The 14,825-nt window shown below is 44.9% G+C and overlaps 2 long non-coding RNA genes across 3 annotated transcripts in view; one reads left to right on the plus strand and one right to left on the minus strand.

Moving 5' to 3' along the window:
- The first annotated feature begins 2,131 nt into the window (after positions 1–2,131).
- The window catches only part of LOC310677347, a 69,626-nt gene continuing 56,932 nt past the window's right edge, over positions 2,132–14,825 (plus strand). The window contains exon 1 of one of the 2 annotated variants that reach the window (XR_014511106.1): positions 2,132–2,436. This is a non-coding gene — a long non-coding RNA (uncharacterized lncRNA). The remainder of the gene's footprint in view (positions 2,437–14,825) is intronic. The other variant, XR_014511107.1, reaches the window with a different exon arrangement.
- On the minus strand, positions 2,204–5,828 carry LOC310677378. Its single transcript, XR_014511142.1, has 2 exons — positions 4,382–5,828; positions 2,204–4,143 (listed from the first exon to the last, which is right to left on the minus strand). It is a non-coding gene; the product is annotated as an uncharacterized lncRNA (long non-coding RNA).

The following is a 14,825-nucleotide window of genomic DNA, read 5'->3' on the forward strand; positions in this document are numbered from 1 at the left end:
CATCCAACTGGAAATCCCATGCAGTCTCAGTTGGGTTGGAGGCATGCCGGCCAGCAGCCCATCAAACCTCCAGCGTCCAATGCATGGGTACCACATTTTGCACGAACCAGCCCACAGAGGACTGGCTAGATGTGTGAAAGGTGTGAAGGTTATAGTCCTTTAAAATTTGCATTTAACAGCCCTGGTGCTCCAAAATCACACACAGGCCAATTTAGCACGATCTCTTTCCAGGGTACAAAACGTTGAGAGATGGATCAATGCCCTTTGGATATTGCACAGGTGCCCTACCATGTTCCTTCTACCTAGCTTTCTCTTCCTTTTTTATCATCTCTCCCTCTTTTGAAGTTCACTTGAGAGGATTGTTTGTATTAGGAAGAGAAAGAGCTGGGGAAGAAGAAATCTCTGCAGCACAGCCTCTAGTGCTTTGGTAAACTTTAAGCTATTGTCTTTCTTGAGGGATTTCCAAAAACCAATTATGGGACAGTTTCTTTTAAAAGGGTAACAGAAAGATGATAAGAAGATAAGTGCAGCCTTGCAGGATCAGACCAAGCGCCTATCTAGTCTAGGCCACAAGCAATGGCTGCAACAGCCCTCTCTTCAAGAGTATTACTTCCAGAGTATTAGATCTAGATGTTACTTACGGACTCATTGTTAAAACTGTGTTTATGGAAGACAATCTTACTCGATTACGAGTGATCGCCAAAGAAGAAGAAGAAGAAGAAGAAGAAGATAAATGTGGTCTGCAGAGCACCGGTGGTCTGCATGCTGCATATAGGAAGTCCACAGCATGTCTGTGAAGAATGTTGGCAATATGTAGTCTATGGAATTCAAATTGTAATGCAATGAAATGCAATACAATACAGTGTAAGAAAGAAAAGAAGCAACAAGAACAAATGAAAAAAATCATACTGCGGTAGCTGATTAGAATTAGCACAAACAGGCAAAAAAGTGATTAGGGCTCACCCATAATTCCATTTGCCTGCTGGGAAAACCCAAGGTTTAGCACTTTACTAGAACAAATAGGAAGGTTTTCTGCAGATTTTGTCCTGATTTAACACTCAAGGGTGGGTTTTCCAGGGGAAAGCAGTGGAGCAGCAGCAAAGGCAAAACCGCTCAGACCCATGCCTAGAAAGTGGAAGTGTAGATGACTCTTAGGTGGTCCGCCGAGAACCTCAGCAATTTTCAAGTGGTCCTTGGCTGGCTGGGTGCAGTTTGGGAATTACTGATCTAGAAAAACAAACAAACTGGAAATGGGACCCTGGAGGGTAGATGGAGATGGGCATGCAGAATGCTGGAAGGGAGGAACCCTGAAAGAGGGGCGCAAGCAAGAAGAGCTGAAGAAGAGGCAGGAAAGCAAGATGGGAGCAGTTTTTTGCCTGCTTGTCAAATGCCAAAACTCATCTTGGGGTTGTCTTCTGCTGGGGAGTTCACTGGTGCAGGAAAACCCCCAGGTTCCTGCTGCTGGGCTCAAATGGAAAGCAGCACCCGAAGCAAGAATCCCCAAAGCTTCCCTCATCCTTCCTGCTGGTTTGGTTTTAAAACCCAGGAGAATGCCGAGTGTTTACTTAGTTGGATATTTCTAAATCTACATTTTTGTAATGATCATAGCCCAGTTTCCTCTCTCTCAGCTCTTCCTTTCCCCAGGCAGAATGCTCTGGCTCTCCAAGCCCACCCCTATGTTTGTAGCTTTCAAGTGTGTCACAGGAGAAGGAAAACAGACACCACACACATATATGGAGGGCTTGGAACAGACACATGGAAAATGTTCAGCTGGAGCCATAGTGAAGCTTCTTTAGAATGCCTTAACAACTCCCTTCTATATGCTTCAAACCCCAGGGGTTCCTATGATGCTCTCATTTGTAATATAAGGAGCCCACAGCACTGTTCAACAGCAATCATGCCTGACCAATCCCATAAAGCCCAGAATTGTCATCACTGTATGCATTGCTATGGCAACTATCTACATTTCAGCTAAAGCCTTTGAGTGCCTAACTATTGCTCAAGCTACAGAGTTTCCCATTTTTGTTTTTGTTTTTTAAAAAGGAGCCAAACTCAACCTTGGCAGGGTATGAGGTGGCTAGAGGAAGGGCAGATGGAGAAATGTTCTCCACTCTTTTCCTTCTGCTCATTATCTGGGCTCAGAACTGCCAGTCTGCTCAAGCTGCTGGTTGTTCATTGGCAGTGGCAGGGGAAATTTTTATTCCCCCCCCCCCTTCAGGTGAAAAAGCTTGCAGAGGGTGAGTTTGAGCTTGCAGTGCCCAGAGATGGTGCCCAGGTGTTCTGTCTCAGAGCCCTGTATTGATAAGTTCAGTTAAAAGCTAGCAAACAAAAAAACTTCAGGCAGGAAAAAATGGTGTCCTATATCATCAGGGGTGGCAAAGATGTTGGTTGAAGCTGATGGGAGCTGGGAGTCCAAAAACATCTGGAAATTTACAGGTTAGTTACCTCTGTCTTATAGGATACTTGATGCTAAGACTCCTGATTCAGTGCTCTATGGTGCATTTACAGCAAGGGTGTGGGCAGAGGGTGGAGTCTTGCCTACATACATTTATAAAACCACACAGTGGCTTATCAAAGTGTAAAGCTCAATCACTGACTCAACAGTATGCTATAGCAAAGAGAGTGACAGTCCTAGGCTTGGGCAAATCAATCTTTTTCAGCCTAACCTACCTCACAAGGTTGTTGTGCAGATAAAATAGGGAGGCACACCATGTCTGTCATCCTTGCAGGAAGAATGATAACCTTGGGCCTTATGGTAGTATCACCATCAAGATCTCTCAGGCAAAGACAGATCTCGTAATTACTGTACTTCCCTGCAGGACAACGGGAATCTTTCTGATAAGAATGACAGATGATATATCTCATGGAATCATTTCATATGCCTTAGGTTGTGGATACGATTTAGAATGTACGCACTTACTTTTTACATTTCACGATACTTAAATCTGTGTATTTATTCTGTGTGTGTCACAGAAACGCACCCCCCAAATGCTATAAATTTCAGTAGTTCAGAATTTAATATGTGTTCTAACAAAGTTTTGGAGGCCAGGAAAATACTCTGTGAGGCAAGAAGGTAAAAAAAAAGTCTGAAGAAGAATATTCTGGTGTTAGATGCAAAATTCAGGACTCATTGGACAGGGGAAAAATAGGTATTGTGCCTTTTAACAGTTAAACATAAAAAAGAGGACAGGACTGTGCAAGGAGGGGGTGGGAAAGGGGGAAGCTGATTCATTTCATGTTGATGGGAGAGTGGAGACAGTCCAGGGCCAGCTGCCAAAACTGTAGGCTGGGAGAGCACTCAAGAGTCACTCCACAGGGAACAGCCTGAAAAGGTAGTGTCTGTTTCTGATGCTGGAGCATCCATCACATGGTGCAGTGCTGTTGTTGCATAAGATGGTATGATCACTGGGGTGCCTCGTGGTTCCAAAATAATATGGGTACCTGCCTCCCTCTATTACAGATTGTACCAAGTCCACACCATGGCTTTCTCCTTTATAACAGGAAATTCTAATTGGCTAGTTTACTAGCTGTTGAGGCCTATCTTTGATCTTAGCACTGTGGGATGACTTTGCTAAGAATGGAGGTAGACGTGTGCCTGCGTATGGGCCTTAAGCTTCATGTCACCTCATGTCATACAGTCCCAGATGACTGACAATTGGGTGGCTGTGCCTATCTGTCAAAAATGGTCCACAGGGGGTCGGCTAGTTCTGAGTCTAGTCTTCTGGCTGGACCCAGTTCCCTACCCTTGTTCTAGGGAGAAGATGGCCTTGTGTCTGGTGAGCTGGGCAGCTGGACCAGTGGTCTGCCTCAGCCAAAGGCAACTTCATTGTGAACAGTGACATAGAAAGGCCAGCTGTTTCTTGGGGCCAAAGCAAGCCTAGGTGTCTAAAATGTGGCAGAGCAGGGCCTTCTCTTCAGTGGCACCAAGCTGATGAGCAAGGTCAGCTTAGCCATTCTATTTACACCTATTTTGCCCCCCAGATCCTAACCACAACAACACCTGTTTGATCAAAACAGTTCCAGGTATGTATACGGCATACACAGGCTTCCTTGAGTGTATCATTTTTTTGCCACCTTTGAACAATTAATCCAGGAACATTCTCTCCCATCATTAGTGGACACCATGGTGAGCCAGGTTCACACCTGAGCCACTTATTGGTAGGAGAGCCAGGCAGTGGGAGAAAACAGACCTGGCCTGCAGTGGAAAAAGGAAAGAAGAATATGTGGGGAAGGTATGCGTATAGGTGGCGAAGAAGCACCAAAGCTGGAGTCATTGGGAAGCTTGAGGGAAAGGATGGTGCCTACTGAGTTGATGTAGCTTGCAACACTTTCATCAATAAAGTAACTTCTGGTAAGATCTGCACAGGTGTGATTCCTTCACTGGAACAGCATGATGTAGAGCTCACCCCTGCCCCAGCAAGCCCTGCAGAGAGGCAACCTAAGAGTAGCAGAACTGTAGATCCACTTCCAAACATGCTTTGAACCCTTCTCTCCCAGCTCTGAGTCTAGTCTCCTTCAAGAACCACCGACCAAAGCCTTGGACCCATCCCAGCTTTCCATCTTCTGCAGAAGGTCCAAGAGCTCCCTGCTCCAATTCAAGGCCCTGCCAATCCTCTTGCTCCACCACTATCTGGCAATTTCCAAGCGCAACCCTCATTAGCGAGGAGCAGGACACAGAAGTGGTGGCTTTTGGGCACATCGTGCAGCCACCATTGACCTGTGCAGAAAAAATGTAGCCGTGCATATGAACTCTCTAGATCCACCTTGATCATTTTGCCCAACGCAGCAGCATATAAGGAACCGAGCTACTGAGATTCCTCTTCCCGGCAAATTCAGTTCAGCAAAAGCTTTCATGTTCAGTACAGTGCATCATCTCCTGGGAGCTTCCTTTAACAACACTTATAAATGAGAAAACAAGATAACTTTAGACTGCACAGCTGCGGGGGTGGAAAATGGGAGGGGTGGGGAGTGTGAATCCATCCATTTGCTCAAAAGGCCACCAAAATCTAATGCATTGCTCTAATAAGATTGGAAGGTGTGGGATTGATTCAACTTTTCACCCCTTCCCCAAACTGTTAAGAGACATGCCCCCAAATTTTGCAGCTCAGTGTCTGCTGAAAAAAGTGGTTCTTTCAGTGAAATTAGAAGGGAGAACAATCTGAGGGGGGCAGGGGACTCCTACAGAATATATCCAAAGGGCTACTATTTTTTTTTTAAGGGAAAAAATGGGTTTTTTATTGCTAGGCCACATTTGCACAATACATTTAAAACAGTCTGTGATACCACTTCAGATAGTCATGGCTTCCCCCAAAGAATTCTGGGAGATGTAGGTCAAGGGTGCTGAGAATTGTTAGGAGACCCCTATCCCTCTCATAGAGTTACAATCCTCAACATGGTTTAGTGGTCTATATTTATGCACAGGAAACTTTGAGAATTGTAGCTCTATGACCTACAGCTTTCAATGTACACACCAGCAGCGCTAGGTATATGGAGCTGAGGGGGCTTAAGCTTCCCCAATATTGAGGGGGGCCACCACCCCCTGCTGTCGCTGGGTGCCTCTGAGCACCCCAGCCCCAACCTCTGCCCAGCAGCTCAGGAGCCAGGCTGTGGCTGGGACAAGCAAAGCAACGATCACCCATGCTTGTCCCAGCCGCTGCTGAGTTTTGACTGTGTAAAAAAGAACTTTGGGTGCTGGGTGGGACCTGGTGTGCAAGCAGTGGATTCTGGGCTACCTGTTGGCATGTTTAAACCCTGTCTTCACTGATGCACTGTCTGTAGACTTGTAAATAAATGCAAATGTTACAAAACCCCAATACTGTATGCCTCATGCCACCTCCTTCCAAAGGAAACCAGACCTAGATAAGCTCTGCAGCCCTGGAGCTGCTCAGAGAAGTGAAGGGAGAATAACAATGTTGCAGAAGCCTCTTAGGACTGGGCTCTTGGATTATTATTAATATTGGCAAGGTACAGGCGGCTTTCAAAAGAACAATGCTCTAATGTTTGTGAACTCATTAAAAAATCCATCTGCTGGGTGGCTTCTGCAGATCAGGGAGAGCAGAATCAATAGGCACACACACACAAAATAGAACTTAAGAACAGGAAACACAATTTGAGTTGAGTTCTGCTTTTCAATGTGGGAATTGTTTCAAAAAGCTCATTTACAAATATATATATGGCTGTGGTGAGCAGCCTTTTGCAGTAGGTGCACACACACACATTTTTCAAAGGACTTGTGGGGATCAAATTGCGTCTGATGAAAAACACAACATAAAACGTCTTGTGCCTGTGGCTTCGTCATGCTGGCCATATGACCCGGAATCTGTCTGCGGACAAAAGTCGGCTCCCTTTGCCAGTAAAGTGAGATGAGTGCCACAACCCCAGAGTCGTTCATGACTGGACTTAACGGTCAGGGGTCCCTTTACCTTTATCCCTCTCTCTATGGGCTCTGCCACACTTTCACTCATGCCGTGCCTGGTAAGCATGGATCTGGGCCATTTTCCCACTTGACCTGCACTTTCTAGGCATGGCTTTGAGCAGCTTTCGTCTTGCCCCACTCCTTTCCTAGGGAAAACCCACTCTTTGGCGGTACATTGGAACAAACAGCAATCCAGGGGAAATCTGGAATGATCGTTTGCTCCAACTGAGTGCTAAACAGCAGGTTTTCCCCAGGTGAAAGCAGCGGGACAACAGGAAGTGTGGACAGGGACAAATAAAAGAGGACACCTTCACCCTGGTATTGCTCCCCATTATTATACACACAGCCCTACAAGACAACAACAAGAACTCACCAACAGCATCCAAACTGATATGACTCACTTGACCCAAAAACCTCTCCCTCCACACACATGCAAACAAGCCTCGCTGCAGTCAGCGGAAGCTAACCCGCCAGGCCCAGACCCCAGACCCCCAAACCTCTCTCAATACCAATGAAAACTAATACAGTAAAGGAATAGAAAGAATACCTACCCATGTGACACTGACACAAAACCTCACACACACACACTATGCAAAAGAATGAAAGTTTTATTACCCACCTTCCCTCCTTCCCCCCTCCCCCTCCCCTGCCCTTATACCGTATACAAAATCAAAGTCTCACACTGAATATGACTGATGTGTAGAAAGGACTTTATGGTGTGAAAATAGAGATGGTTATGTACCTTGTAAAACCCCGCTCCCCATCTTAATACAGTCATACCTCAGAAGTTGAATAGAATCCGTTCCGGAAGGCTATTCAACTTCCAAAACGTTCGGGAACCAAGGCATGGTCCTGCAGCCAATCGGAAGCCGCGGAAGCTGTGTCGGACATTCAGATTCCAAAGAACGTTCACAAACCAGAACAAACACTTCCAGGTTTGCTGCATTCGGGAACCAAAAGGTTTGTCTCACAAGGTGTTTGACTTCCGAGGTACGACGGTATCTTAATAAAAATATTTTTTTAAAGAGGAAACGTGGATAAGGCCTTTCCCTCACATGGCCTAAGGGAAGATTGGAAGCTATCGCCTCTGCTTTTACTCACCAGAATTATCCATCCATGCTCTGATTAAGGTATGGTTAGTTCAAACCAGCCAGGATCGATCCATGGTGTATGTGCCTGGCTTCTTCACTAACCTTAGTTTACTAACCCAAGTTCAGGCTTAGGCTGTGTATACCCTACTCTTTCCTTTGGCTCCACTGGGCCCCCACCACTGCAGATTGTAGCAGTATCTACAATTCATATCTGGTCGTTTCTTGAGAAAGGCTGCTGTTTGATGTGTTTTCTCTCAAACCAGCTTCCCTCCAATTAAAAAATGTAAGCTACACTCGCTTTGCAGTTGAGCTGACTTGTGTACACTTAAGATGTCATGGTGTACTTCATGAATGAGTTCAGGGCATTGCAGGCATGGGAAAATCTAATAGGTGATGTGCAGGGCTTTTTTTCAGCCAGAACTCGCCGGAACCCAAACCCGACATATCTTAGGTGGGCACCATTGCCATTATAAGAGAACAAGAGAGGCATTCATGGTGAGTTCTGGCACCCTTTTTTCTTGAAAGTAGTGCTGGTAATGTGCATCAGGCAAAGCCATCCCTGCCCCCTCTCGGGTGTGTACAGCAATGTGCAAAAGCCCCTGGAAATGGGCTGGGGGGCCAAATCGACCTTGTTGCATTTTAAGCCATTAATAGCCTTTATATGAATTTCTGGTTAGTTCATAAATGGAAACAGATGTTTCTGATCTCCTCACAGCTGTGCCAGAGAAGGAGGGCAGGCACATGAGCTTTGAGGCTGCTTCAAGCTCATTCACGTAAAGCTTAGCAACTGTTTCGGGTTCCATCTGAATTAGTTTGAACCAGCCCATTGAGCTTCTCTCATTTGGAGATACAGTATTCAATTTGGCGTGTTGATTTTTCTCATTGTCAGAAACACTTCTAACTGGGGGCTGCCATCCAGTGGTACCCCTGGTGGTTTGTGGAAGACTTCTGAGATGCAGTGCTCCCTGAATTCGGTAACAGCTTACGACAAACATGAAAAGTGTTGTAGCAATCACGGTTCTATTCCACACACACACACTCAAGCACTGTTAGCCTTACAGAATGGTACAGTGCGGCACTGTTTCACTAGCTGTGAAAACAGCTGTTATTGCAGAACCATCTCCCCACGATCCATCATGAAAATTGTACAAAGGTTGGGTGGAAGAACTTACTGTTGCATAGAAGAGGAGATTCGGTAGGGCACAGCTGGGGTCTGAGCACAGCAACCACCCACCGCTGCATGAACTATGAGGCTTCCTCTGTTACCTCTTAATAGATATTGGAAATCAATAAAATAAAACCCTCCCAATAAAATTAGGACTGATTAAATACTATGGCAACAGTATGGGATCCTCAGCTGTTACTGCATTTGAACAATAAGGCAAATGGGGCTTAAATGGGTCCAGGGTTATTTATTGCTCCTTGTTCAAAAGGGTTGCATGGACCAAGTCCTTCTTCACAGCTTGCTATGGGCGTAAGCCATGATGCAAGGACTGGAAGAGACTGGCCGTTTATGCCTCTGCACCGTAGCATTAGCAATGTTTTTGTTTTCTAGCCTGACCTTCAACATGTCTTTTAAGTGCATGTAGGTCAGGGGTAGGCAACCTAAGGCCCAGGTGCCAAATGCGGCCCAATCACCTTCTCAATCTGGCCCAGGAATCAGCGTGTTTTTACATGAGTAGAATATGTGCTTTTATTTAAAATGCATCTCTGGGTTATTTGTAGGGCATAGGAATTCGTTCACCCCCCCCCCAAAAAATATATAGTCCGGCCCACCACAAGGTCTGAGGGACATGGCTGAGAAAGTTTGCTGACCCCTGATGTAGGTAGTCACAACACAGGCCTTGTACTTTGCAGCAATAACATTGCTTAGAGTTTGGGGTGGGGGAGGAAGTAGGCTCCTGGATCCAGGAAGTGTTAAAATATAACCAGGCTGTGTTGAGGTGATCGCCTGGGTGATGGGCCATTCAGAGAACAAACAAAAGCAGGCTTTGTGAGAGATGGCAAGTGGCTGGGGCCCCTCCTTCAACTCAGAGATAGCTAGAAGAACAAAGCCTGAGTTGAGAGTTGAGAGTGAAGGGATGTGACCTAGAAATAAAGCAGAAAGCTGGAGAGAGAGGCAGAGCAATGTTTGATTTCTGTTTTAATCCAAGGCTGTGGCTATGGGAGAAACAAGACTCTCTGAATCACAGAATCATCAAGTTGGAAGGGACCTCAAGAGTCATGCAATGCAGGAATCTCAACTAAAGCATCCATGACAGATGGCCATCAGACGGAATCAGTCTATTCAGAAACAGGTTAAAGTGGGAGTTCTTAAATACCTCCGTGAAGAGGTTTTGACTGAAACACAGTATTGTGCTTTTTTTTAGAGTAACCATCAAGCTATAACCCTCTCTGAGTGTGTTTAAATAAACTTCCAGTTTATTTAATGCTTCATTGTTACTTTGCTACTCTGGTTGAAGGATAAGAGGCCACAGGTTTCCCCTTCAAATTATTAACAATCCTTGCTGCTGAATATTAGAAAATGCTCCCACATACAGATAATATCATACCTCTCAAGTATTACTGACAGGGTGTGTCTAGATTTTCCAGCACCCAAATCTGATCACATTACTTCACTCCCATCTTTATTGAGGGAGGTTGCCACACACCCCAACACACTACCTTTGTGTTTTGTATGACACAGATTCACGTGTCAATCCCTTTGCACACGTATTAGGGAGTAAGCCTCATGGAACAATCTGGGATTTCGAATAATATATGCCCAAACAGGATATAGTAAGAGCTGGGGAGCAGGTGGCGCTGTGGTCTAAACCACTGAGACTCTCAGGCTTGCTGATCAGAAGGTTAGCGGTTCAAATCTATGTGACGGGGTGAGCTCCCATTGCTCTGTCCCAGCTCCTGCCAACCTAGCAGTTCGAAAGCACACCAGTGCAAGTAGATAAATAGGTACTGCTGTGGCGGGAAGGTAAACGGCGTTTCTGTGCACTCTGGCTTCCATCACAGTGTTCCGTTGCACCAGAAGCGGTTTAGTCATGCTGGCCACATGACCCAGAAAGCTGTCTGTGGACAAATGCTAGCCCCCTCAGCCTGAAAACGAGATGAGCGCCGCTCCCCATGGTTGCCTTTGACTGGACTTAACTGTCCAGGACCCCTTTACCTTTTACCTTTATAGTAAGAGCTGTTCAACAGTGGAACAGATTCCCACAAGAGGTGGTGGACTTTCCTTCCTCGGAGATTTTAAAGCAGAGCTTAGATGGCGTAAGGGCCAGAATAATAGTTGGGCAATATGAAATCCAATGCAATAGTTGTGCTAGCTGCCAGATGCCTCCGGGCACCTCCTTTTCCTTTCAGTTTCTCACGTGGCTCTATAAATTTGGAGCAAATAATGCTTTTGCCAAAAATTATTCCTGTCCCCAGATTTCCTGCTTGCAGAATCTGTAGTAGCTCAACCATTACAAACAGCCACTGCAAGTGTTTACAGAAGATTCCTCCCCGTGCTTTCAGGGCATATTAGAAGACTCATATTTTCGCACACAATTATTGGTGAATAGGGCAGAAGATTGATTAACTCCATTAGGGAGTAGTTAATGGATGGGCTAGTCTGGTTTTTTCTTTGCTTCAGTTGTGTATGGTGAAAATTCTTGGCAGCACAGGGGATATTAACAGAGACACAATGTTCAGCCAGGCCCCACTCCAGCTGTAGTTGTGTGCAATTAGTGCATAGCTAATGATGGCTCTAGAGGTGGATATGTGGATTCCTGTTTGCAGCAAAAGATGTATCTAGATTCTAGGCAGTTCAATTGGCCCCACATAAGCAATGCACTTTGGATGCACATCCAGACACTTGCAAAGTCTGCAGAGTTCTGCCAAACTCTGATCTTTTGCTGCCTATTGTAAGCTTTAAATCATGGGTAGGCAAACTAAGGCCCGGGGGCCAGATTCGGCCTAATCGCCTTCTAAATCTGGCCCACAGATGGTCTAGGAATCAGTGAGTTTTTACATGAGTAGAATGTGTCCTTTTATTTAAAACGCATCTCTGGGTTATTTGTGGGGCCTGCCTGGTGTTTTTACATGAGCATAGAGAGAGAGAGCTCTTTGAAAATGTGCATCAATCTATTTGGTGTTTCTAGTAAGGGGGGCATTCTTTCTTTTCCATAGTTATTGCAATTTTAATTTTAAAACCATACATATTAAGGAGGAGGAGGCGGCGGCAGGGGGAGAGAGATCCACAGTGCTTCATTTATAGAAAACGACAACTATTTAAATAGCTTCTACCTTTGCCCAGAAGCATATAACCTCCTCTCCCTTTATAGGCTTTCCCCCTTGTGTTTCATCAGCACATCTCAGCATTGATTGCAATCTATAGACTGCAAGGTCTAGATTAAGAGTCACGTGACTTTTAGCCTCTGGGCAATGCATTCAGCCATTATCAGTTGTCCATCCAAGCAAAGAGAAGCCTTCCTGTGTTACCAGGAGCCTTTGGGAATACGTTAGCCTTGAATCTCGCCTCTGAAATGCTGGAAAAAATAAATAAGGTGCCACTCTTTTTCTGTGCAGATGGAAGTTCTGCATCGAGCAAGAGCAGCTTAAAGGGGAGACTCTTTATGAGTGAAATTAATTGGTAAAGCTCCTTAGCCTAAAACTCCAAATGAATAATAAAAAGTCTAGCTTCATCACTAACATATGAGCCAGAAATTGGGAGTTTTTCATATAGCAGGAGATATCAACCACTTCCAATGATTTCATACCATGAGTGCTTCATAAGGTAAGCTAGAAATCAGAAGAGCAGGGGCTGCCCTGTTCATTTTGAGTATGAAAATATTTCATGCAAAGATGCTGATTTTAGGGGGGTGGGGGTGGGATGATGACAACTGACTGGTGCACTTTTACAAAACAAAATCAGGTTTCCTATTGAAAATTCTTGCTCTTTGTTTAAATTATTGATTTGGTTTTTGTTTTTGTACTACACTCCCCATAGTGCCCCAGGTTTACATTTAAAATGAAGCTCCTCTACCACTTGAGCCAGCGGACTTGCTAAAGTTGTAGCCACAGCAAAGCTGAGAAAGGTTCCGATTCCAAGTGGGAAACTGGAATCTTCATTGTAAGCAGACCTTCTCATGAATGAGCACCCAAGTAAGAGTCCTGCTTATTCGTATTATGCTTCTCTAACAGCCTTCCTCGACCTAGTGCCCTCCAGATGTTTTGAACTACAACTCCCATGATGCACAACCACACTGGCTATTCTTGCTGGGGCTTATGGGACACATAGTCCAAAAACTGTGGAGGGCACCAGGTTGGGGGAGGATTTTCTGTCAGTTTTATACTAGTTTAATTACCATTCCTTTCTCCACAGAATCCTGGGAATTGTAGTTCAGTGAGCCTGTTGAAAACTCTGTTAGAAATTCCTAGTGACTGCTGCACTCCTTTACAGAACTACAGTTCCCAAGGTCCACCGCCTGGGCAACAGCAAATAATTATTAACACCCTTTGTCTGTAGTGTGCATATGCCTCAAAAAGAAAAAGCCATGGGGGTTTTCCTCTAGCGAATTCAACAGCACAGTCTCTTCCTACAGCTACATTTCTCAGTTTTCCTAATGACATAATCAATGTGTGATAAATGTTGAGAAAGTCGGGGAGGGGGGAAGGGAGGCAAGTAGCTTTGAAAATACTTCCCACCTTGATTTTTGGAATCACGTTTGGGATGATTCAAGGCCCTTTTACTTCCTTCTGTCGTTCACAGCAGTGAGCACACAAAAAATAAATAGAAGTGCTTTGACGGTGGGGTTGCTGCTTCTCCTTGGCCCAGTCCCACAAGTAACCTTCAGAAAAGGGAGATTGCACAGAATAAAGGGGGTCACAGAAGATGCTCCTATGTTTTGCCCAGTAGCACTAGTGGTAACCAGGGGAAGGAGACCCAAGCAGCACCTTGGGATCTAAGGTCTACAGCTGTTCTCCAAGCCTATAGCATCATCTCAGGCCAGCCTAAGAGCTATAGCTTCGAGGAGGAAATGGCTGGTTCTGCACAACATGGAGTGAGTCTCTGTGCTGTAAGGATGGGGAGAACTAAGAGGTATCAGCCACAGAAGCTTCCATTAATTTCCCCCTCAGCCCTGAGCCAGTTTCAACCAAAGAATAATAATAATAACCGATGAAACACATCAGAGGCAGCCTGAACCAGCTGTGGGAAAGTGAGGCGGTGCCATTTTGAATAAGGCTACCTACCTCCACAACCTGTCAGGGATGACAACTGATAGCCAATTGTTTGGACTTACTTAAGTCGGCTAGAAAAGAGAGAGAATGATGGGCTCATGATGACCAACTGGGTGACTGATGGAGCCCAGCTCTGCTACAAAGAAATCTTCTCCTTGCAGATATTTGGAGTGATGGCAACACCCACTTCTGACGGATCCGTCGAGAAAATGTTGGGAAATGTGCATCTGTGTTTATTTTTATAACATGATAGCTTTCTATAAAGGCCCTTTCTAGACAGCCTGCAAGACTTTCACCATGGAAACCATTAGGCTTGGCAATTTATTTTTGTAGCTGTTAAAAGATCTGCATCACCCGGGCTCTGAATTTTTATACTGATTCAGCTAGAAATTGAGCAGCAAGAGGAATAAAAATTCCCTCCCTTCGTGCATTCAACTAAAACTATCCATGCCATGACATTTTGTTCAACCTTAGTATTATTTCCCCATACATGTCACCTCTCCCCTTATGGATGACACAGTCAAGTTGTTACCTTTTGCATTTATTTATAAGCAAAGAAAAGAAAATGGAGAGGCTTTCACCTTCTTGTCAACCACATCCTCTGACCTGGTTTCTCCTATATGTGAGGATACATAGAATGATCAAGGACCATATATGCTGCTGAAGTGCTAAATATGCAGGATGTGGAAACAGCCACAGAAGTCACGCCATGTTGAGAATCTCAGCATTTTTAAAAGGAGCAAGTTTCCAGTCCCTATGGCCATGAAGATACACTTTAAAATGCGCAGGAAATACTTCCTGGAATCTCAGAAGCTTGAAGGGGAGGCTGAAACAGAGTTTCAGGTCAGACACAGAATGTCAACACTCTGCAGGGCTCCTCATCCCTCCATACAGCTGGCAAAATCAGAGATTGTGCATAGGATGCAAACAGCAGAAATGTTCAGAATTCATTATACAAAATAAGACAGATTACCGAATTTTCATAATTTATACCAGACGCAGAATTCGGTTTTCCTTGCTGCACGGTTCAGATTGCTAATGTAACAAATTAACATCAATTTTGCACATGGCCCAAACCATGGTGTCTTTATTTATATGCTTTTCTT

The sequence above is a fragment of the Podarcis tiliguerta genome, assembly GCF_965153285.1.
Source record: "Podarcis tiliguerta genome assembly, chromosome: 5".
Taxonomy (NCBI): domain Eukaryota; kingdom Metazoa; phylum Chordata; class Lepidosauria; order Squamata; family Lacertidae; genus Podarcis; species Podarcis tiliguerta.